The sequence below is a fragment of the Scylla paramamosain genome, chromosome 4 (genome assembly GCF_035594125.1).
Source record: "Scylla paramamosain isolate STU-SP2022 chromosome 4, ASM3559412v1, whole genome shotgun sequence".
In the NCBI taxonomy this organism is placed as follows: Eukaryota; Metazoa; Arthropoda; class Malacostraca; order Decapoda; family Portunidae; genus Scylla; species Scylla paramamosain.
Window position 1 is genome coordinate 5,672,501 of NC_087154.1, and position 25,521 is coordinate 5,698,021.

Here is a 25,521-nt window from a genome sequence, read left to right on the forward strand (position 1 = left end):
CCCGTCCGGTATTTTGAGTCCCAACCAAGACACGTTCTGTATTTCATTAAACCAAGACATGTTCTGCATTGCATTAAAAAATATATTGTAGCATGCAGCAATTAGTACAACTGTAAGTCTAAACATAATTTAGCGGCGCTCTTTTGTTACATTCCACCAACAAAATTACCACAATAGATAAAAGTTTTACACATTATTACATTGTTTGAAGTCTGGTAATGATGCCAAGAAAATCCCCCTTTTTATGATTATTTCAAAACAACAGTAACAATAATGAAAGAAAAAAAATGATCGAAGATAACATTGTGCAGGATTCTAAGCAATAGAATACAGTACAAATTTATTATATAACAACACGACTAAATAAATATATACGTAAGTAAGTGGAAAAGTCGAACAACTAAACAGTCTAGTAAATGCAAACAAAAGAATATACACATTAGTACATAACTACGTAACTTTATAACTAAAAACAGAATAACTAAACCAGCAAAGTATAAAACAAACTATCTAAACAGATAATCAGGCAAAAAAAAATAAATAAACAAATGTCAAATAAACACCTAAGAAAACTTAAAAAACAAAGAAAAAATGGAATGAAAAGAAAAAAACTTCATGGGAAGTCATTTTAAGGCAATATCATTCAGGTCGAGTGTCGAATAGTGCTGGACAAAATTGCTGACGCTCCGGAGACGCGCTGCCCTTGATCAAGTTGCGCTGAGTTGCCGCCGTTGCAAGAGTTGGCGGAGTTTTGCGTTATGCAGTCAGGATATTGCGACGGAGTTGAGTTAAGAATACGTGCACCAAGCAGAACATGAGAGAGAGAGAGAGAGAGAGAGAGAGAGAGAGAGAGAGAGAGAGAGAGAGAGAGAGAGAGAGAGAGAGAGAGAGAGAGAGAGAGAGAGAGAGAATATTACATGAGTGAGCGAAGCGAACGAAGATGAGATTTGATTGTGTGCGTGTGTGTGTGTGTGTGTGTGTGTGTGTGTGTGTGTGTGTGTGTGTGTCCTGGCAATACTTTTTATCGGGAGGAACATCAATAACTGCTTCTGGTTCTGAGAAGATACATATTATGAAAGATTACATGGTTCTTTCTTATATTTAGTCTTTTCGAACATTAATAACTCATCGCAACTCAGTGGGAAAACATATTATCATGATAAATAAAAAAATATAGCTATGATGTATATCTACTCTTTGTGTGTGTGTGTATGTGTGTGTGTGTGTCTCCCTGCCCCCCGAGGTCCGTCACCCCAGCAGACAGGTACACGTGCGGCGCCAGACACGCGGTGCAGCGGTGCAGTACACAGCCTGGCAGTGCATGGGGCGGAAAATTACAAGCGCTGTTATTAGACCTTGGACACCATGATTACGCTGCGCTGCAAGTCGTTGACCAAGGGGACACCGGTCCATGCCAACCGCTGTCGGGCGCGCAATGTGCTACGCAACAGTTTTATTGGTGGAATACCAATAACTGCTCCTACATCTGAGAAAACGCATATTATAAAAATTTATACGTTTCTTTCTTTCATTTGATTTTTTAGAACATCAATACTACTTCCTAATTCTGAAGCAGGAAAATATTACTACGACAAATGAAAAAAAGTATAAATGTGAAATATATCTACACTTTTCAAGTAAAATAAAATGGCTGAGGATTAAAAACTAGGAATAGAAAACGAGAAATACAGCAAAACTCTACGCACTTAAGCACAAACAATGACAAAAACATACGAGAAAGGAAACAACACAACCGATACCACCACAGCCACCACCATTGCAACCACCACCACCACCACCACCACCACCACTACTACTAGAGAGGAGGCGGAGTGGCGCCGGCAGCTTATCAGGCAGGAATGACGTGTGCGTGAGAGGTATTGGGAATGCTTCGTGAGGCGGCGAACCTGATGAGAAACTTGAACGATTAACAAATAAACTTACTAATCTAAATGGAGACGAGGAGACTCCATCCCACAGGGCGCCGCCGGGAATGGAGCGAGGCGGGCTGAGGCGGATGTTGCATTTGGATCGCGGAAAATACGTGTTGCAGCGAGAACATGCAGCGGGGAGGTAATATCGCGGTGCAGTGTCGCGGGTAATCCTCAGGGAGAACAAAGTAGGCCGCGTTGTGTTCGGTAAATCCTGTTTCTGGTGCGACAGTCGATCTGAAGGATTACTGACAATGATAGCCATGTGTTTTCTCTCTCTCTCTCTCTCTCTCTCTCTCTCTCTCTCTCTCTCTCTCTCTCTCTCTCTCTCTCTCTCTCTCTCTCTCTGTGTGTGTGTGTGTGTGTGTGTGTGTTTCATCTTAATGTTGTAAATCTTCGGAATGTTGAATATATGGTGAAAAAAGAAAAAGAAAAGAAAACACTAAACATTTATATGCCCTTAAATTAATCCAAACAAATCAACTATCATTTTTCTGATCTTAAAAAAAAAAAATAATAATAAATAAATAAATAAACAAAATAAATAAAAAAATATAGATAAATGAATAAATAGATAAATAAGTAAATAAGTAAATAAATAAAACGTAGCTTTACAAAATACATCTCTTGATTTACCCAAACTGGTGCTTAATTGTTTACATGCTCCAAGAGTTCCTAATGAGTTTGCCAAATAGAGCAGGAGGATATTTCAGGCACTCGCAATAACTGGTGTTGAAAGCAGGTCGAGTCTTGCGGGTGCCGTGGAAGTCTGAGTGAATCATAACATTTCTATAACACTGCACTGACCACCAATGATTCGGTCTCGTGAGGTTTGCTGAAAAATTCTCTTCATCATGACGTGTCTTTCAGATAATCTGCGTATATACCAGGCCGGTGTGGTCTATACAAAACATCACATACTTATACACACATTATTCACACTCTTAGCCCTGTTTTGTGGACCACCTTACTACACCCCAGGAGCTTAGGCATAGCATAGCTGGCCACAGACATGTCGGATAAGAATAAAAGAAAAAAAGTAAAGGTTAAATCATGTGATACATGAGAAAATAGGAAGCATATCAGTCTTGGGCTATTCTATTCTGTTTTTCAGATTCTTACTATACTAATAGCAGTGCACAGTTTCAGGAGACGAACATGGTGTCGTGATATATGTTCTTTCTCTACATTTACATTTCTACATTTGATAACATTTCTACCTTGAAATTTTTCTCATTATATATATATATATATATATATATATATATATATATATATATATATATATATATATATATATATATATATATATATATATATATATATATATATATATATATATATATATATATATATATTTTATTTATTTATTTTTTTTTTTTTTTTTTTACCGTTCACTATTGATGATGATGATGATGATGATGATGATGATGATGATGATAATGATAATAACAACCATCTGGCAGATGTTGCAGAAATTAGATTTTCAAAATTTTTTTACATGAGGCAAACGTTCCTGTTACAAGTGACAGTAGTGTCTAGGGACTGAAGACTGAAGAACAGAAACGGTAGACACAGTGGAAGTGGTCGCAAAGATAACTGGAATATTAATAAGTGAAGTAACATGACCTTCTCACTCCCACTGTTTTATGCACCTCAGTAAGTCATGTGGTATACTGGCAATCCATTAGTAATCTGCAGTATGGAGCTTTTGAGCAGATCAAGGACTCGAGACTCAGACAAACACAGTGGGAGTGAGTGCAGAAGGTTACTTGAGTACTGAACATGACTAACTGTATTTTCCCCTTCCTATGATTTGAGTTCTTTCAAGAGAGAGGTTTTCAAACACTTATTCTTCAATCTTGGATAATCTATTCAACTGTTCTGGGACTGGCATCTCAGTGGGCCTTCTTTTTTTACTGGCCCTTGGCCAGTAGAATAACAAAGCATCCTGTATCCACATGGCGTAGGACGGTCGAAAGCAGACGGGAGACTAGCACACTACAGCCATAAGGACATGGACTGCTGCTGCGACTCGCTGTGAAATACTGAACAGAAAACAATGCAGTGATTACACGATGACCTTACATGGAAACGCTTTGTAAATTATTATTTTTTCCAGAAGAGTATATCGGATTGCAGAACACACACACACACACACACACACACACACACACACACACACACACACACACACACACACACACACACACACACACACACACACACACACACACACACACACACACACACACACACACACACACACGCACACACACACACACACACACACACACACACACACACACACACACAACGTGAAATACATGCCTTTATTGGAAATTCTCGCACATATTAGATCGCAGAGGGGTTACTTTTTTCCTTTCTTCTAATAAATATTGCTAATAGTGCTTTATTACAATAGTTTATTATGGCTAGCTCAAACTTATATAACACTATACAACGTAAAAAAAAAAAAAAAAATACGTGGAAAGAAAACACTGCTATAAGAGACTCGAGTCTTCTTTTTCTATCTAATATGGAACAAGTAGACACAAGAACCATGATAAAATATAATGGTTGAAAAAAAAATAAATAAATAACAGAAAACAATTCTGAAGGAATCGTTTTTCGCTTGAGTGTGTGAAAGCTTATTGATTTAATTAGCTTGAGATACATGAAAACTACTGAGAGAGAGAGAGAGAGAGAGAGAGAGAGAGAGAGAGAGAGAGAGAGAGAGAGAGAGAGAGAGAGAGAGAGAGAGAGAGAGAGAGAGAGAGAGAGAGAGAGAGAGAGAGAGAGAGAGAGAGAGAGAGAGAGAGAGAATGCAATCAGTGTCATATCTTTCCTTCCTTAAAAAAAAGCTAAAAAAAAAAAAAAAACATAGACCAACAAGGACAGATTGAGGGCGAGGACTAGTCTGGCTATTAGCAGTAAAAGAAAAGCATCCACGCTCGCACGCACGCACACATACACACACACACACACACACACACACACACACACACACACACACACACACACACACACACACACACACACACACACACACACCACGGATAAAAAAAAAAAAAAAAAAAACTGTTCAAGTCCCTTCAAATAATTTAACACAATTGGCTGCACTAAACTTTGTTACGATAATTGGCTGAGGCATAATTATTCCTCGTGCCATCAATAGAATTACCAGGTGAGGGAACGACACACGCACGTTTAACGATTGGGGAACTCGAGCACAATGGGAATAGCAGAACAAAAAAAAAAAAATAATAATAGAAACATGTAAGCAATAGAAATAACAAATAAATAATGAAAAAAAGAAGACAGTGGGAATTAATGTAACAAAAAATAAGAGAAAATAAGAGATAATAACAAAAAAATAATAGGAAAAAGATAATAACAAAAAAATAATGGAAAAAAGGAGACCACGGAAATAATACGAAAAAAAAAAATAGAAGAAAAAAATACAATAGACAATAACAAAACATTACTGAAAAAAAGAAGACAATGGTGGGAAAAAAGAAGGCAACGGAAATATGTTAAAAATAAATAAGTAAAAAAAAAAAGAAGACAATAAAAAAAAATACTGGAAAGAGTAATACAATAAAAATAATATAACGAAAACTATCATGAAAGCAGGTGAAATAGTGAATTGCATCATTACGAAAAGTGAACGATGGAAAAATGCGATCATAACTCAAGGACGTAGCAAGAAAAAAAAAAAAAAAGGAAGAACATGCTGGGAGTGGATGCCAAGGAGATGAAAACCAAGAGGAAAAGCCAAAGAGAAGGAAAGAAGAAGAACAATTGAAAAAGCCCTTAGCAATCATGGTCTACCGAACTTCGAAAGACTAAGAGAATACGAAGTCTTGGAAGATGGAGTCAGACAGAGAAACATACTGGTACCACTCACAGTCATGACCTACTTTGGCTGGTGAAGTAAGTCAATCTAAAAAAAAAAAAAAAAAAAAAAAAGATGTACAGTAAAAATAAAAGGTGAACGGGGAATTATGACACGTGTGACTAAGGTACAGCGTTCATTCTATCATAATTGAATCTCGTACGTTACATAGTATTAGCACCAGAGAAAATGATATGCAAATAGACAACGAAAGAACAATACGATGATTATTGAAAGATTACAGTAAAATAATGTATGATGAAAGCACATAAAAAAAAAAAGACAATTATGGCATGTGTTTTAAAGCTCGGACGTGCTTCTCTCCCTATCACTAAATCTGTTTTATATTACGCTCTTGTGAAGGAAATGAGGAAATCACATTAGGTAGGTTACAATATCTGTCTCTCATCCATCGTATATAGTTTATCTATGTGGCAAGGGACTATAAAGACAAAAAAAAAATAAAAAAAAATATCAAAGTAGAATAGAATAAGTAAAAATCCCACTTAACTGCTGTTCTCCAAAAGTTGAAAAAAAAAAAAAAAAATCTACCATATGAAATTTAGTTCTCGAGGTGGCTTGATACTCTTCTCGTGTAGTAATTCGTCATAATAAAAAAACGAAGAGAATCAGACAGAGTTCCACATTTTATAACAACCACGACAGGTAGTAACTAAGCCACCAATTATGTAACAGCGCAGATAGAAGTTATTAGAATTCCAGTGCAAATCATGTTCTTAACACAAGAGGTTATATGGCGACAAACCTGCGGCTAATAACGTAACGTGATATATGATGAAGTAATCAGAAGCGATGAAAAAATAACGTTAATTCCCAATAATTATCAACAAAGCTACTACTTCAATCTCTGACGTGTTTGATTTTAGGATCCTCACAAGAAAACTGCTTCACGTCATCGAGCGAACTAATAATGCTTGAGCGCAGCTGGACAATCTTGACAGTGCTCTGGTGATTGCGGGGAACATCGTCTCGTTCCCTTTTGATAAATCGGTCAAGGATGCGCATATGGAGTTGTCGGAGTCCACCAGCCACCTGATGAAATACTGCCGAGACTTCCGCAATAACTTTTTTTTTCTTTGCATGTTCTTGTTTGACGAGGTTACATGTTAACTTCGGTAATGTTGAAATTAAATGTCTACAATTAAAAGAGCAAGATGAGCTGTTGAATTAATTTAATCCGTACCTCCTGACTTCAATAAATAAAAAATGACATACACATCCAGGACAAGGTGATTTCCAGGCTCAGCAGGATATCCAGAGCCGTGACTGAGGGAATTTGTTACCATGAATATTAACACTCAAACCGTTCGTCGCTCATGAAATCTAATGATAATAACTTTGGCTCTCTACCCGTGAATACTTAGCACTGCTTTTTATAATGACACCAATGCTATGCAGATTTGGCGATTTTGTCATCAATAGATAATTTCCTTTAGTCAGAATTTTTTTTCGCAGATCTATTAAGAAAAAAAACGTGCTACTGAGGGAAAGGTGGTGTTACGAACGAAAAGCTTTTTTTTTCGTGTATTGTTTTTGGCCAGAATTATTTGTAAACATTTCGAGCTCTAAGAGGGATTATTTTTAAAAGCTACAAGAAAACACTTGAAAAATTAAACGTTGCCTGTGTAATGCCAGGCTAAGTAAGCCAACCTATGTTGCTTCCTGCACTACTATTTAAAGTTCAGAAAAAAAGAATAAAGAAATAAAAAGCAGACGATAAAATTAAACTAAAGCTAAATAAAAGAAAATAAATAAAAATTAGGATTTTCACATTCATGAATGGTCATATGATTAGAACAAACTAAATCACGGCTATTTTATTTTTTTTTTTTCAGATTTCTCAGAGTAAGTTACGTAACCAAGAAATATTTAAGTTAACAAGATGAGAAACTAAATGCAAGAGAGATGAAATATAATGTATTGGTTGGATAACTTGGAATAAACAGAAGGCTGACAGCCAGAGATGCGTGAAGGGCGATGAGGAAAAGACCTTTGTACTACAGTGGGCTCTTACTGATAATAATGATGATGAGGACGATGATGATGACGGTGATGATAACGAAGATGATAAAGACAACGACAACGACGACGATGATGACGATGATGACGATATACTAACAAAAACACGCAGGCACTAACCTAACGCAGGCACTGGCAGCGATGAGTCACCACGCCGTTGTTCTCATTTCACACCTGTAAAACGACGACAAAACATATATGTACACTACACATACACAACAATTTCATCCGATCCATAGCTATTTCTAATATACCCTCCCTCTCTCTCTCTCTGCATTACCCACATTACACTATGCTATGCTATGCTGTCAATGTTTCATTTACAGCCCAGGATAAACTCACATTGCATGATACCGAGGGTCGTGTGACTATGTAAAAAAATTGTATTGAAAATTTAGAATGCATCAGTGAAATAAAAGGCTCTGAAAGTTTACACTGTTATTGAAACCTTGAACATGGTATATATTTTCGTCCCCTTTCTAATCATCGGGAAAATAAAAGAGATACACAAAAAAAAAAAAAAAAAAAATACCTGTTTTGTATAACAGGTAAATTTCATCTAATCATCAGTGAGTGTGTTAGGTGAATACGAATGACTAATTGAAAAAAAAGAAAAAGAAAAAAAGGAGTGGTATAAACGTTTTCTAATTAATAACTGCACCCGGAAATACTTTATAATAATTAGATGCTAGAGTTCAAAGCAGATGAAGCAAGTGTGTGTGTGTGTGTGTGTGTGTGTGTGTGTGTGTGTGTGTGTGTGTGTGTGTGTGTATGTGTGTGTGTGTGTGTGTGTGTGTGTGTGTGTGTGTGTGTGTGTGTGTGTGTGTGTGTGCGTGCGTGCGTGCGTGCGTGTGTGTGTGTGTGTGTGTGTGTGTGTGTGTGTGTGTGTGTGTGTGTATGTGTGTGTGTGTTCTTATTCTTCTTTACCATTATCCTGTCTATCCCAGTGTTCTGTGTATGTTTAGAAAAGTGACCGCACTACTACAGCTTTCTTTACGCACAAGAATACGAGCAACAACACCGTGAAGTCCTGAAGGAGATCCAGAGAAAAAGCAATGCCAGTACAGCACCTTATGGAACCGAGCTAAATAGATGCTAGACTGCCACCTGTAGGCCTGATGGCTTCTTGCATCTTCCCTTATGTTCCTATGTTCTTATCTTATACAAATGGAGGTGAGATGTAGTGATTGAATGTGTTTAGCTGCTGTAGCAAGCGACACAATTTGACTAGGCAGAGAAAAGTATGTACAGATATAGCTAAAACAATTGAGTTAGGAATTACTGAGTGGATCATAATCTAAAGTATTGGCCAAGCATCCACGTACGTAGTTCCCTTACATGATAAAGTGACAGAATAGTTGTATGGAGGGCAGGTTCATCCCAGTTACAGTGTCGTGAGCTTTCCCCGAGTCTCTCTACATGTTACATATGAAGGGAAAAAAACTACGAAGATTGTTCCTCCCTTCATTCTCACAAACCCTAAGTATTCATACAACATAGTTTTCTTTCTTTATTTATACATAGGCGAATGAAACTCCAAAGTATGACTCTCCTTAATGCCCCAATGATGCACACATGTTTTGCAGCGTTATTAAGTTTAGTATTGACACTGTAGTGTTGGTCGTCCTGCCTGAGTCTGTTATTGGATTATTATATACACACCTGAGTATTCTTAAAGCTTGTAATCTCATTTTGCTTACATGTATTGAACGGGAGAGAGAGAGAGAGAGAGAGAGAGAGAGAGAGAGAGAGAGAGAGAGAGAGAGAGAGAGAGAGAGAGAGAGAGAGAGAGAAGGCTTGATAACATACGAGTACATAACTGCTGCAACATTAGCCAAAGCAACAGAAAACGAGAACAAAAAAAAAAAAAAAGAAAAACTAAAATTAACAAGAAGAAAAAAATCCCAGAATAAAATAAGGTTACAGACAATATATCATAATTACTTTCAAACAAGACGAGGTAATAACATCGGACAATAAGTTAATTACATGCGAGGGAAAGCGAGCGACTTAGTGTCAGGAGCAGAACAAAGACACACCGGAGCTGCGAGTACGTTGTTGCCTTGCTGCTGATCATGACAAACAATTCAACGTCAATTACTCAAGTTACTGCTGACATTATTATTTTTCACTTAATGCATACATCTGTATTACTTAGAGAGCTCGATCAGTTTGTTTCCTCGTCTGTCTGTCTGTCTGTCTGATTTATGGTTAAAAGTTGGAGTAAATTATGCACCAAGGTCTGTGTTCTAAGTTCACTAATTTGGTGAGTCTCCTTACAAAACCCAATAACTGATTCTTAGTAGATCGGAGGAATTGAGACTGAAGGACAATGTAGAAGGTTTAAGTAAGTGCGGTGGATCACCCGACAACTGAGGCAGAACTTTACACACACAGTCACGGTCAGGTAAAAATCTGATCTCGCACAGAGCCAGTTAAAAAATCTATCGCAACATAGGGCGTACGAGGCAATATGAAACAACACGAAAACTGAAAAGAGAAAGAGGGAAAAAAAAGAGAAAAATGTAGTGCGGTTTTCGGAGTACGTTTCCAAATGTTTTTGTTATTTTTTTATCCTTTCTTTTTTTTCATTCCACCTCAACCAGGAATGCACGATTTTTACCTTCCCCTACCTGTATGGAAGGTCACGTGCGGGGGTCTGGCATTTGACACAACTCTCCACGATACTGATCCCCAAGTGCAGGATATGACTGAAAACGTCATCGGTCATAGCAAGGCCTGTGTAGAATATAAACTATAGATAATTTGGCATGAAATAATTAAATGACGTAACAAGAAGTGTCAGTTTGTAATCCGAGTAGAAAAATAATGGCAAGAAATAGATGCTTCATGTCTCCTAAAGTACTTCATGCTTTGTTTATTTTATGTTTGAAAATGTGTGTAGTCTTTATATACGAAACTCAAGTCTATATCCGAGGCACAAAGAGGTGCTGAAATGAACTCAGACTGGAATGGAATTTCATATCACTCAGTATTTACGTACCCAAACGTACTCGCCAGGGTATGAAACAAGTATTTTTTCCACAATGAAAATACAGCTGAGTTAAAAAAAAAAGTACCAATTAAGCGAAGTACAATCCTCCAGTGGATACAGTGATAATTTGGATAATTCTTTAAAGGGAAGATCAACATGAGTAGGATGACAAAATTATCTGTGTGGTGGGAAAGTGTCAATAGTCGTATGTCTGTTTCTTCTGTTCTACACGTATCTGTTAACCAGTCTTTCTCATCTGTCTTGTTTCTTCTTGTTCGTATCAAGTCTGTCTTTGTTTGGCAATATTTGTCAGTTTGTCGTGGCTGTCTGTGTAGGTCTGTCTGTTTGTCGTGGTTGTCTACATGATTTTATCTGTCTTGTCGTTTCTTGTTCGTATAATATCTGTCTTTTGTAAGGCAATATTTGCTTGCTCCTCTCTCTCTCTCTCTCTCTCTCTCTCTCTCTCTCTCTCTCTCTCTCTCTCTCTCTCTCTCATACCCACTTCCCTTACACCTCACCATTCCTTACGTCCCTTTCTCACTGACAACTCCAGAAACAGAAATGCTTCCCTTAACACACTTGTTCCTCTGCCTTGCCGCTTCGCTCCTGGGTCTTCCTCTATCTCTCAACCATCGCAGGACTGCACAGCTTAGGCGGAATACTCGCAGACGTTCCCGAATTCCCCCAGCCTCCGCGGACCTTTAAACCAAATATCTACCTTCCGTCCGTCCTTCCTCTTGCATGTAAAATTCAGAGCGATAAAGTGGAGACAGTGGCGGGGCTGGACGAGTCCCGGAGGCACGCTTCACGAGGACGCCGTCTCCCCCGCGAGACTCCCAACTTGGCCAGACCTAATGAATAATTGAAGGCCTCTCCTGTGTGCACCGAAAGCTACAACCAACCAACAGGTTTCCTTCCCTCTGGTTCACTCCCTCGTTGGCTTTTGTGTGTTATTGTTTGGCGGGTTAAATGTGTTGCTTCTCTGTGCTTACGAGAGAGGATACAGGAAATGTTATTATACTGTGAGAGTTTATTTATTTATTTATAGAAGGAGATAATTTTGCTTAATATACCTCACTTGCAGTCTTTTCTTTTATCGGTCCTTAAGTTGAATGATTTATTTTTCAGTACTTGGGGCTGAAGATAACAAAGATTACGGAGAAAACTACTGTACACACTATGGATAAATTTTTGCTATAGTAGAAAGACATAATTTTCAACGTGTTATGGTCATACTCGTATATATAATTGCTGGGTTTCACTCGGTAATGTATTCACGTAAAACATTTGCTTGTCAAATTTCCTAAGCTGCTTCTGCTGATAACTTTGAATTCACCTCACTGATACCAGCATAATACACTTTCCCTCGTGGATACACCAGCGTCCTGGGTAGCACATGCAATATTGCTAACAGAATGATCACCAATGACAACACTAACACGGACAAGGGTGACAACCGGGCGTCGAAAACTAAACTAGTAACACAAATCAGTAAACGCAGGAGAGTAAGAGACTATGTACAGCAAGACGAACTCAGCTATAAACGTTGCAACGCCAAGTCATTCTCTATCAGCATTCAAAGCACGGCAAAAAAAAAAAAAGTCTACATAACCATCCAAATAATAAAAAGAACAGGAGGTTAATTCAGTCTTGTCTAAAACAAAGAAGTATTAAGAAGACGTATAAAAATGTGTCTAAGAAGAAAATATCAGATAGTTTTAAGGTTACCCACTAGCATTCAAGTTCGAGACCACGGCAAGCATGGGAGCGAGATAGAAGGGGAAGGTGAGGATGGGCCTGATGGGGAAGGTCTGTTAGTCAGCTGCCTCTCTCCATACGTACATGACAATAAGGCGTCTCCTCTGTTACTATTCAGAAAGGACACCCACCCACCCACACACACACACACACACACACACACACACACACACACACACACACACACACACACAACACGAAGGAGCAAACAGCGACCCATTCAAGAGCAAGAGAGAGAGAGAGAGAGAGAGAGAGAGAGAGAGAGAGAGAGAGAGAGAGAGAGAGAGAGAGAGAGAGAGAGAGAGAGAGAGAGAGAGAGAGAGAGAGAGAGAGAGAGAGAGAGAGAGAGAGTACAAATGAGTGAGGTAAATATCGACAAATCTATACATAACAGTAATAGCCACGTACGTCTTGTAAAGGATTACGACCAAGCAAGATAAAAGGCAAGCAAGGAAGGAAAGAAGGAAGGATGTTTATTACTATTGCCTTCTCCTTAGTCTGTATTTTCACAAGAATAAAAAGGAAATTCGGAGAGTATTGAAAGGAAGGTGCAGTGTTAGCCTTTTGCGTGTGAGAGAGAGAGAGAGAGAGAGAGAGAGAGAGAGAGAGAGAGAGAGAGAGAGAGAGAGAGAGAGAGAGAGAGAGAGAGAGAGAGAGAGAGAGAGAGAGAGAGAGAGAGAGAGAGAGAGAGAGAGGGGGGGAGAATTACATCACTTCTTTAAACGAAAATCAGAGACGAACTACTAATAAATGCATTACAGAAAAAAAAATCAAATAAACTAAACTTCAAAATATAACCACTACATCGATCATTCCCAGAAAACATGTAAGAAAACTCGTCTTATCTATCTACATTAAAAAAAAAAATAATAAAAAAAAATAAATAAATGACTGAAGTTGGACATTACCCGCAATTTATCCTTGTTTGCACGACGCTTCTGGGCCAAGGTCGCAGGCAGCGGAGGTAAGTTTCACAAGGTGCGGTACGATAACTTGTTGCCTAATGTGCTGGCATCACGTCTCATCACTGCTAATTATCACCCCCTGCCCCAGCACTCCCACCCGGCAAGCCTTAGTTACCCGTGGTCGCTGTTCTCGTTTTCTTCGTCCCTCCCCGTCACTTCCCGGGCACTGATCAAGGCTGGGAGTGATCGCGAGGCCTGCCACACTGGTTTCTTGGTTCTGAAAGCCGAGGCAGTTGTTGTGTTATGGCTAATGATGTGTGCTAACTGAGACTTTGACACCTCTTTCTGTGTGTGTATGTTGCAGTCAACGAACATTTTCTATTAATTTATCTTCTTATTTATTGATCTATCTCTCTACCAGTCAATTAGTCATCCAATCAGTTAATCTAGCAACCAAGTAGTATCACTCAATCAGTCAGTCCAATTATCCATCTATCTATGAAGCTATCAGTCTGTCTGTCCGTATGCATGTCTGCCTGCGTGTCTGCCTGTTTTTGCTTATTTGCCAATCTTTCTGTCCATCTATCTATCAGTCTATCAATATATCTATCTATAACTGAATGAATGACAGGATGGATGAAGAAACTAATATATACTATATAGACAAAAAACATATTCTACCTTTTTTGAAATAACAAATAAAAAAAAGAGAAAACTTATATAGAATAAAAAAGTAAGGTGACAAAAGCTCAAAAAAAAAAAAAACAAAAACACCCGAACAAAAGCGAAGAGTGAAGTACTGAGGAGGAAAGGAACAGACAACAACGTGATGCTGCTCACCAATCGCTATTAGTTTAGTTCATTAACCACATGGCCACTGGGGAATTAAAGCAACGTCCCACTCCTCCACTAACTCCCTTGCCTCCATCCTTCCCTAATACCATTAATTAAACACACGCACCCGCCCTCAGCCCTCTCAATCACCAGTAACACGCCGTAACACTTCATACGTCATTGATTACACGCCTATTACTATGACCCTTGTACTCCCTATCCAATACTATTACTGTCACCCTATGAGTTTCTTCCTCCTCCTCCTCCGCCTCCTCTCTTCCACTAATAGCGTAGAAGTTACCGAAAATAGCCCATTTAGAACCTTGAAATCTGTTGCTGTTTGGACTTCCTTCGTATTATCCCCCTCTCTCTCTTTCTTTTTATCATTGAGGAGCCTTCCACTTTGCTATCATGTCTCTCCCACCAGTATTAAGTGTAGGATTGTTATAGAAGCAGCATACATAAACAGGATCTCAAGGTCTGTTGCTGTTCGTTTTCCTTTGTATTCCTACTCCTCTTCCTCCTACTCCTCCTCCTCCTCCTCCTCCTCCTCCTCCTCCTCCTCCTCCTCCTCCTCCTCCTCCTCCTCCTCCTCCTCCTCCTCCTCCTCCTCCTTTTCGTGCACTTCTTCACGCTCAGGTACAGGTGTTCTCGCTTAAAGCCATCACTCAATCTGACTCTCCTGCTTTTTTTGAGTCCTGTTTCAGAGACGTGGAGAAGAGGGTGGTGGTGGTGGTGTAGCGGGGAAGCCTAAGGGAAGGAACAGTACAGATCAGAGACCAGAGAAGAAACGAAATGCAACAATAAAATGAGAGAAAAAAAAAGGGAAGAGTGAGAGAGAGAGAGAGAGAGAGAGAGAGAGAGAGAGAGAGAGAGAGAGAGAGAGAGAGAGAGAGAGAGAGAGAGAGAGAGAGAGAGAGAGAGAGAGAGAGAGAGAGAGAATGTGTGAGAAGATTCACAGTTTTAGAAAAAAAAAGCAAAAGAAAAAAAACCGCTGGTAAAAATAAAAAAAAAAAAAAAAAAAAACTTGAATGTATAACGAAAAAAAGTGTCTAAAAGTTCACGAAGTTATTTTGATAAGAGAAAAATAACTAATAAAAAAATTACCTTTTCAGAGTGACAGCAGCAAAAACGATATGATGAAATAAATAATGTTCATCTTATTCTTTCCTTCAGTCTTTGTATACAAATGAATTTTCCATCCCATGATGTCACTTTTCCACGAATTCTGTCTATTTTCCTCACAAACAGTCAATTTTTACCTCCCATTCTGTCCTGTTCTTCTCGCATATTTTTTTCTTTTCTCTTCCATTACGTTCTTTTCCTCTCCCATCCTTTCTCCTTGTTGTCTCCCATCCCGTCTTCTTTCCAATCCATCCATCCTCTTTTTCTTCTAACCCCCATTTCTTTTTCTCTTTTCCTTCCCTTCTCTTTTCCCTTCCATTCCATTCCCCATGTCATTCCATCCCTTTCCAGATTCATTCCCATCCTCTCGTCTGTCAAAGAAGGTGTTTCTTGTATAAAATCAACCAGTAAAAAAAATTGTAGTCTTTCATCAGTGAAGTAATATTTTTTTATAGACATCTATTGAATTTATCCCACTAGAATATCAGAGTACTTGTATCTAATATAAGGCGACAAAGTACTCTCTCTCTCTCTCTCTCTCTCTCTCTCTCTCTCTCTCTCTCTCTCTCTCTCTCTCTCTCTCTCTCTCTGTCTCGTCCATTGGTTATCTGAAAAAAAAGATTACTAATTTCATTACCTCACTTTTTCTCCTACGCGGTGTCAACAACTGCTTCCATTTGTATTCCGCGTAGGAGGTTTTTAATAGGATGGAGAGAAAAAAATAGAGAAGGGTACGAAGGGAGATAAGGCAGGAGGATTAAAAGGAGGAGGAGGAGGAGGAGGAGGAGGAGGAGGAGGAGGAGGAGGAGGAGGAGGAGGAGAAAGCTTGAATGACTTCGTAAGAAATTCAATCATCAAAGTAAACACAACTTTAGACGAAAGAAAAAGAAAAGAATAAAGGAATAAAAAGAAAACACTCTCAGGAATTGAATTAGCAACGGTACTTTAAAGAGAGAGAGAGAGAGAGAGAGAGAGAGAGAGAGAGAGAGAGAGAGAGAGAGAGAGAGAGAGAGAGAGAGAGAGAGAGAGAGAGAGAGAGAGAGAGAGAGAGAGAGAGAGATGAATGAATAAAACGAAAATGAACAAGTGTGATCTACATTTTCTAATTACACAAAAGACTAAATCACATAATCGCCTAAAACACAAGGCTTCCCGCGCCAGAAACACCCACGCACGCCAGACAAGCCTCGCTCATCCTGCCAAGTCCACAGCCACCCTGGAAGCTGCCGTAAATAACACTCGCCTCTGTACCCGCCACTGTCTACAAAACTCCCCTGACAAAGAGGTCATAACGAAGCCTCTCCTCCACCCTCGACGCGCGGCTGCAGGCGGCTGGCTCGCTCGCAGGCGGCTCGTGACTCTCGCCCAGGACAGACAGTGCAGGCAGATTATGGTTTAGTAATTCTCGGCTAAGTGACAGGGCGGTCCGAAAAGTTGGTGCACCCGGCCCTGACTTCCTCAGATTTCATGCATCATTACCTCTCGTATTTAGCTGGCTGTCGTGTTTTTTGTGTGTCCCGTTTGCTGTTCTTGCGTGTGGGTTTCGTGAAGTGTTAATTAAGGAATATCAGGCAGTCTGTAAGTAAACTGTATGGTATATAATATTGCACTTAAATTTCATGAATCGCCTTATCTAATCTTTAACGTGCGATTTGCCAAGTACACAAAATTAGAAAACGGGAGACTTTATTGACGTCCCCAGAATATCCAATAGGGAAGAAGTCGAGAAGGAATCGATAGTTCGGTTCCGGATGTGTCTTGATACTTCTCTCTCAAGTTGTAGCAGTAAAGAGGATGAGAGGAGCAGAAATACATGGAGTTCTAAGGTTTACGAGCTTGCCCTGTGTCTGTGCCTCTCTGGACTGGACAAAGCATAAAACCAACGCCGCACAAGAAACTAATATATGGTAAACACAGGACAAACACAGCAAGAAAAAGGAAGGACGGCTGAAAAATGCTAAACTTCCACAACACATTGCATCGTATTTCGAGTGGAACAAATGTGCACCCAGAGAAAAAGAAAAGAGGAATTACAAAAAAATATATATACAACTTATTCGTTTCATATTTTGTTTTAATGTCGAGGAGCTGGAGGGAGGTTGCCTGTAAGCTTAAACTCTCCGCTCCCCAGGTGCTAATTGGCCTCGAGGATTGCAGCCTGAGGGGGAGGGGTAAAAGCAGCCACGACTTTTATAACGACCTTTGCAGTATTTCAGTCCGTCATTTTTTCAACGTTCTGAGGGCGAATGGTGTTGTGAATCTGAATTTTTGGCGTTCTTTACCACTATTTGTTTACGTAGAGGGCCTGTTTGTTGCGCACGGGGGATGGCTCATGTAGGGCAGTGGTGGTGGTGTCCATAGAAGCGGTTGTCTCTCATCGTGTTTCTCGGTGTCTCTCGCACTTCGCTTTTTCATACGACAGAAGAATGGAAGGTGGAAGTAAGTGGGCAGCGCGGTACTGCCTTTAATCTTCAGATACGTGAAGTGAAGGTTCTTATGCTAATTAGTGGCTTTGGTTCCTTTGTGAACATTATGCTAAGAAGGTAAATCGTCACGTTTTTATTTATTTGTATTTTTCTTTCTTCTCAATGAGTACTGATTTGTCTTTTCTATAACGTGAGGTACTTTTTTTTCCTGATGTATTTGTTGCTATTGTTCTATAAAGAAACTATGAATATTATTACTTCTACTGCTGCTATTACTACTGCTGCTATTACTACTGCTGTTACTACTACTACTACTACTACTACTACTACTACTACTACTACTACTACTACTACTACTACTACTACTACTACAACTACTACTACACTTAATAATCTCAAACAGTCCTCTAAACAGATTCGAAAGTTGACACCGCGAGAAAGAACCCCAGAGAGAGAGAGAGAGAGAGAGAGAGAGAGAGAGAGAGAGAGAGAGAGAGAGAGAGAGAGAGAGAGAGAGAGAGAGAGAGATCGACAACAACGGCAACGACAAATATGAACACACATATAAATAAGATCCACAACGCTCCATCTAATGACTTTTCATGACAGCAAAAACGTTCATAAAAAAATAATAAATAAATAAATAAAAATAATGATAATAACACACGCAAAAGAGGTGACGAAGAAAAAAGGGAAAAAAGAAGAGACCAACACTATTTCCTGATAAACAGACGCGGGGGTCAGAAGTCTGTACCCTAAGCAGCAGAAATCCCGGGGAAGAATCATGAGTAGGACGCTGAGGAGGCGGGGGCGTGAGGAGCCTACCGAGTGTCCTGCAGGCGGCGCGAGGGCGGGAAGGCGGGAAGAAACATGCAATGCTTTACACAGCAATAGGAGCACGAACATGACCCGCCATGACCACCATTACCGCGCGGAGAGAGAGAGAGAGAGAGAGAGAGAGAGAGAGAGAGAGAGAGAGAGAGAGAGAGAGAGAGAGAGAGTGGTGGGGAAGCATTATGACCATTATTATTTAGTCTTCCCAAATTTGGAGTTATTTATTTATTTATTTATTTATTTTTTTTTTTTTGCAGCTGTTAGATGAGAACTCGCCCACTCCATACCAATAGTTTTGTCAGACTAAAAAAAGAATAATGATGGTTATAATAATAATAATAATAATAATAATAATAATAATAATAATAATAATAATAATAATAATAATAATATCATTAATGATAATAATTTCTTTCTAATGTACAGTATGATATTCTTTTTTCACCTAGCTTTCAATTTCTATATATATGTGTGTGTGTGTGTGTGTGTGTGTGTGTGTGTGTGTGTGTGTGTGTACGGTATGTGCAAGTTTCAAGTATATACTGTCGTTTATTTGTTGTATCTACGTTTTTATTTATTTGTTACTCAGTGTTTCGGTTTCTTCAATCTCGCAACGAATTATTCATCTTTTTTATTCATGAAAGGAAAACCAGAGAACTATGGAAAGCCGTTTTTCTTCTCTAAACTTACGCATCGCGACCACCTCAAGAAGTCCTGCTGAATACTTGTACAACACACGCATCTGTACTCTTTTGCTGTGCTTGTTGACACGTAGGAGCACACCTAACCTAACACCAGAAGGCGAGGTAAACGGTGGTGGTGGTGGTGGTGGTTACAGTGGAGGCCGTGTTAGTATCGAGAAAGGGGTGTGTTCGCTGGCTCGCCCGAGTTGCCGCCAACTCTTGCATTCATTAATAGCGGGATGAATTGGGGGCCGCGGAGTGCAGGCGGGCGCCCTCGCTATTCCCGCGGCGTCCCCCGCAGAGCCTTCACGCCAAGTTTAATGGGCCAGCCGAGCCCCCGCCTCTCTGGGAAGTGTGCGCCCATTAAAACTATAAAATCCCTCCAACCAAAACATGGCGTAAATTATGATTATAGATCCCTAATGGGATCCGCGGGAGTGGCCCGGCGGAGGGCTCCCGATGAAGGAGGCGCCTCTTCCTGGCGTCGGCCTCGGCGAGGTAAAAGTTCTTCACGCGCTAAAGGAATTCAAGGTTTGTGGTGACTGGTGATGGCGACCTTCGCCTGGTGACTCCCGAGGGAAAGGTGTTTTCCCGCCGCTGTTCACCGCGCCATTAGCGCCGCCAGCCCCCTTAACGCGGCGTGTAAGGAAATCCCCCTTTAAGGAGATATAATGGGCGTCTCCATTCGCCGGAATCACGAGAAATTCAGACAAACGGGATTCCGCTTTAAGTGCATCCTGCTCCTCTCCGCTCCTCCCCATTTGGGCGAGGCCATTCAGACAGTCCTCACAAAATCTGAAAGATGTAATGTTGCTTTCACCGCGCGGAGACAGCGGTGGCGGCCATTGCGGTGGTGTGCGGGGGCGTGGGGCGCCCAGACAGCGTCAGGGGAATCTTTTTTTTTTTTTTCTTGCTCCCTCCATTTAGATATTTGAGATAATTTCTCAGCGAACCAAAGCAATGAAAAACACAAGATGAAAGAAAAAAAAAAGAATAAGCAGAAAGGATAGCACTTTGAACGCTGCTCCGCGTGGCGAGATGCAGGGCAACAAACACGTGAAAAGGAACCATCTTCACTCCTATGATAGTTACAGTGCCCTCATTTTTCCATCGGGGATGCTATATGTACACTATGTATACTTGCACGTACACAGTGATGCGTTTGGTACCAGCTTAGATACAAAAAGGAAACACACGCAATCACACATCCATTGCGGCAATAAAGAGAGCGAGAGAGAGAAAAAAATCGGACTCTGCAGGGTAATGGATTAAGTATTTTCTGTAAGTGTTAGTGGCAAACATTTCATTCTATACCGGACACTGCAAGGACACTTTTGGGTGAGGCGTCCCTGCATCCCGGGTGAGGTGCCCCGCTGCCCACCCTAGGAACACTCGCCACTAATCTCCACAAATCCGTCCTTATGAGTGCCGCGTCGCCGGGGATTTGGCGCTCGTTTTCTAACATAAATTAAGTTCCCGAAATGTTGGGAACACTGGGAATTCTTCGAGGGGACGGCGTTCCATCACGCCCGCGCGCCTGCAACTGTAATCCCCAACACAGTGCAGGCGGCGGGCGCTCCTGTATTGGGGCCAGGCAGCCAATAAATCCTCCACAGCACAGGGATTGATATTAGTAATGCAGCTGCCCTTTACGCTCCCCTAACGCACGGTAGGAGGGAAGGTGGAGGCTGCTTATACTGCTGGATCTCACATTCAATCAGTCAATCACGCACCTGCTCAAATCCACCGGTACCTCCTCCATGAATGCATAATAGCATAGTAACACATCCATTTTCTCTTCCGTTGTAACTCCAATCCTTCACTGTCGCTTCCTTCCATTGCTGTCAGCGATGAGAAAACAAGCCGTGAAACACTCCCGCTTAAAGCTAAGTGTACTTCCTTCACAAACTCATACAAACATTATCAAAAGGTTATCATAGGTTAGATGTTTATTAAAAGGTTAGAGGATTATAAGAACAAGGAAGATAGCTAGTAATAAGAAGGATACAAGGGGACAAGGACGGACGCTCATAGTTAGGTAGTACAGTACATGAGCTGGCCAGTGTATCCTAATCGGCTTCTTACACTCTCCTTCATTCTTATGCTCTTATATTCTTATACAAAATACTTAATTTTCCTTCCTCTTCCTTTTTTGTTCGTAACCTTCACTGTCTCTTACATTCCATGCTGTAAGCGATGCAAAAGACACTTGAAGCATAGTCACTCAAAACACAGTGTACTACTTCCTTCACAAACGTGCACAAACATCATCATCAAAATACCTCTTTTTCTTCCTCCCTTCCTTCTTATTTCGTATCTGTCACTCTCTCTCTCACCCCCTTGCCTACTATAAACGATGTAAAAGACACGTTGAAACACACTCACACTCAAAACCACACGCACTTCCCTCACAAACTCATACAAGCATCACCAAAACACAACTTCCTCTTTTTTTTTATTTTTTGTTCATATCCTTCTCTGTCTCTTCCTCACACGCTGCAAACGATGCAAAAGACGAGGCAGAATGGCAGGAGACAGACGTACGAGAGTAGGAGAGAGACAGAGCGGAGAATAGAGAGTGAGGGAAAAAAAAGAAAGAAAAAACATACACACCAGGGAGATAGCGCTCGCGTAAGCCCCTCTCTGTTTATCACGGCTGAGCGTCACTTGGGTCCCATAAACCTCGTGCTATTGTGTATATTAACGTCCTTGAGACCCCATATCCGAGGCATCATTCCGGGGAAGAGCGAAGAGACGCCACTTGCTCGGTAATAGAGAGACCTTTGCAAGAGGAGTAGGGAAGAGGAGAAAGACGCAGTAAGACAGTAGAAGTAGGAGGATAGTAAGCAAGAGCAGGAGGAGGATAATGAGGAAGAACAAGAGAGCAAAGTTAACAGAAAAAAAAAGAAAGGAATAAAGGACAAGGGGAGACACGAAACAATGGAAGGACGAAAAAGGGAGGAAAATGAGGAGGAGGAGAACGATAAAAGTGATGAGGTTGCTAATGAGAAGTAAAAGTAGAAATCAGAGAATACGAAGAAGTGGAGGAGTTTGAGAGAGAGAGAGAGAGGGAGAGAGAGAGGAGAGAGAGAGAGGAAGAGAGGAGAGAGAGAGAGAGAGAGAGAGAGAGAGAGAGAGAGAGAGGAGAGAGAGAGAGAGAGAGAGAGAGAGAGAAACTTCTGCAATAGAGTTTGCAAGTCCCTTACGTAGTGGTGTAGGAGAGAGACAAAGGAGAGAGACGAAAACATGAAGAGGGAGATTACGCATCGTGTTCATAACGTGAGACGGAAGCGCTTATGCAAGACTGAAGAAAAGAGCACCGTCTGGGTGGAAAGATCACGAATCACTGTTGCGTGTTTTGATATGAAGTGTGGAATGTAACTCACATGAAAATACGTACACAGTTTAAGACAGATTTGTCTTTATTATCTTTATTCATTGATCTATGCATTGGTTTACTCACATTGTTTATTTATCTATTTATTCATTTTTTTTATTCATTTATTTTTCCATGCGTGTGAATGTTTCTGATTTGTCATTTTCACATATATCACAGTCAGTCTTCCTCGTTTATCGCACTTAGTGATTACCAAAGTTTCAGTAGGCAGAAAACAAACAGGAACCCCGTGTTATATTCGCCATCTGTAAAAAATCTATAAAAAAAATTAACACTCATGCATTCGTATATCTGTTTTGTTTTGTATATGTGCGTGTACTTTTCACTCTCTATAACAACAAGATCATAAAAACTCACATCACCTCTTTCCCTTACCCTCAGGCGAACACGGAGGCCAGAAACTCATGAAACCCGCCACAGAAACCCACTGGCCACACTCCACACTAACCAACTAACCAACTCGCCGGACTAATGAATGTACTAACCCTGCGTCACGGCAAACTCCAGAGGGGCATCCATCACTTCACCAGCACAGTGGGTCGCTGCCGGAGAACAAGTTACCCCATTTACCTCACTCACATGTTACTCCTTGGTATTCAGACGGCGGGTGGCACTTGAGGGGGAGGGAGAAGAGCAGGAGGAGGCCGGACAGTGTACTCGTAGGTCTAGTTGGGCGTCACTGGTACATTTCCAGCACGACCCTTCACAACACAGGACAGATTGGGCTGAGATCGAGGTGGGCAAGGATGCAGTCTACTTTATAATGACATCACGACACACGCAGTACACAAACACACACACATATAGATAAAGGATAAAGGCAGACGAATGTATAGGTAAATTTTCAGGTAAGCGCAACCATTAAAATAAACGCCACTGAAACTTTAAAATCTGATAGAGTGTTAGATACTAAGGAAACAAAGCTAGCTACACAAAAATAAGAGATATTATAAACAAATGCAAATTAAACATGGAGCCAAGACAAAATAACCTTAAACAAAAAAAGAATGAAAAAAAAAAACATCACTTTGAGAAACGTGTCTCTTCGCTCAGTTCCCTTGTAAATATATTTCCCTAACTCGAGCCATTGTTCACCAAGTTTGGGTTCGCTGAAAGGTCTTTGTGAGGGCTCCAGACACGGCCAACGAGGGGAAAGTTCCTCAAAAGCCCTTCACAAACTTACAGACGAATCCTGGAAAACTTGTCAGCAGAGGCGCTACCAAGCCTTTTTGTGCGTTTATGTGCGAGGTGTTGTTGCTGTTATTGTGCCGCGCCAGACACAGAACTCGCCGCCCCAAAAATAAACACAAAAAAGATAATAAAGTTAGATAAAGCGGAGGGAAGGAGGGAGAAGGGAACGGGTCTTCTTCGTCAGGGTGTTGCTGCTTCCACGTCACTCTCGTCAGGGATGGAAGGCGCCGTGAATGTACTCACAAAACTCGGCGCCCCAAAAAATAAACAAAGGATAATAAGGAAAGATGCAGAGGGGAAGGAGCGGGGGAAGAGGGGAACGCGTTTTCTTCTTCATGTTGTTGCCGACCTCACGTCACTCGGGTCAAAAATACGTGGCATTATTTGTTGTGTGCATTTATTCCCTTTTCCTTTTCACTATCCGATCTCATCCTTTTAGATAAACACTTCTATTCTTAAAGGCTTTGTTGTCTCATCAAAACGGAAATGGTTAATAGGATTTTCATGGCTGTCTTTCCTGCTAATGATGCAGAATCTTTGTTAGTCACTAAAATGATGGGAAACACCCTTGAAATCAACTAGTAACATCTAAACGATAACCTAAATGATAAACTTAAGAGATAAGTAGCGACGAGATACGATCCTAGATAGTGACCCTCATTAAAATAGCAATAAATAAAAAAAATAAATAAATATATAATAACTAACAGGTTCTTCTTCGTCTCTTCTTTCTTCGTGTTTTTTGTGGGAACAGACACGGGGAGGCAAAATTTCTTTCTCAAATATTTCGACTACCATCTTCGGGGAGAAATGAAGATAATATTAAAACGCAAGGGAAATAAAGTACATCTCCCTCATCTACTCTCCTCACCACCAGAGTCCCTCTCACCGAAATGAATTCGTGTTATGGAATCAATACCTTATTTCCTTCATCATTCACCCAAGAGCAAGTCCTTTCCCCTTCACAGCTTCTCCGTCGCGTCCCTTAGAGAGGCATATTCCCCCTTCCTTAAAGGGAAAGAAGTCCCCTTCCTAACCCTCTGGCGCTGCACTCCCTTCCCTTCACAGACTGAAGCACTGTATTGTACCTCACCACACCTCGCCTCACCACACCTCACCACACCACTCTTCCCGACCCTTCCCTTCACACAGGAGTAACTTCTCTCCCAGTCAGTGCAGAGCTGAGGTGGAGGCCAGGTGGCAAAACACAGGCCTTAAAGTGGAAGGAAATCTGATCCAACTTGCCCCATCTTTCCTCCCTCCAAGAAAATACGACGGGAGTAAAACGCGCCCTCACACTCACGGGGAAACTTATCCAAAGTGACAAACATTCATGTCGTGTTCGTCGTCCCAGCTCGGGCCCGCGGGAGACAGAGGGGCGGGGCACAATCTAGCCGCCAGTGTGCCGCGGGGGAGGTGCTCGGGGGCTGGTTCAGGGAGGCGAGGGTCCATACGGGAGGGAGTCGCGGCTATCAGAAAAGAGGCCCCACGACGTCTTTAAGAT

The 25,521-nt window shown here is 40.8% G+C and overlaps 1 long non-coding RNA gene across 1 annotated transcript in view; it reads right to left on the bottom strand.

The window, feature by feature from the left end:
- LOC135097260 (uncharacterized) overlaps nt 1-25,521 on the bottom strand; it is a 110,406-nt gene that overhangs the window by 26,560 nt on the left and 58,325 nt on the right. The window contains exon 2 of the long non-coding RNA XR_010265532.1: nt 7,990-8,043. This is a non-coding gene — a long non-coding RNA (uncharacterized LOC135097260). The remainder of the gene's footprint in view (nt 1-7,989; nt 8,044-25,521) is intronic.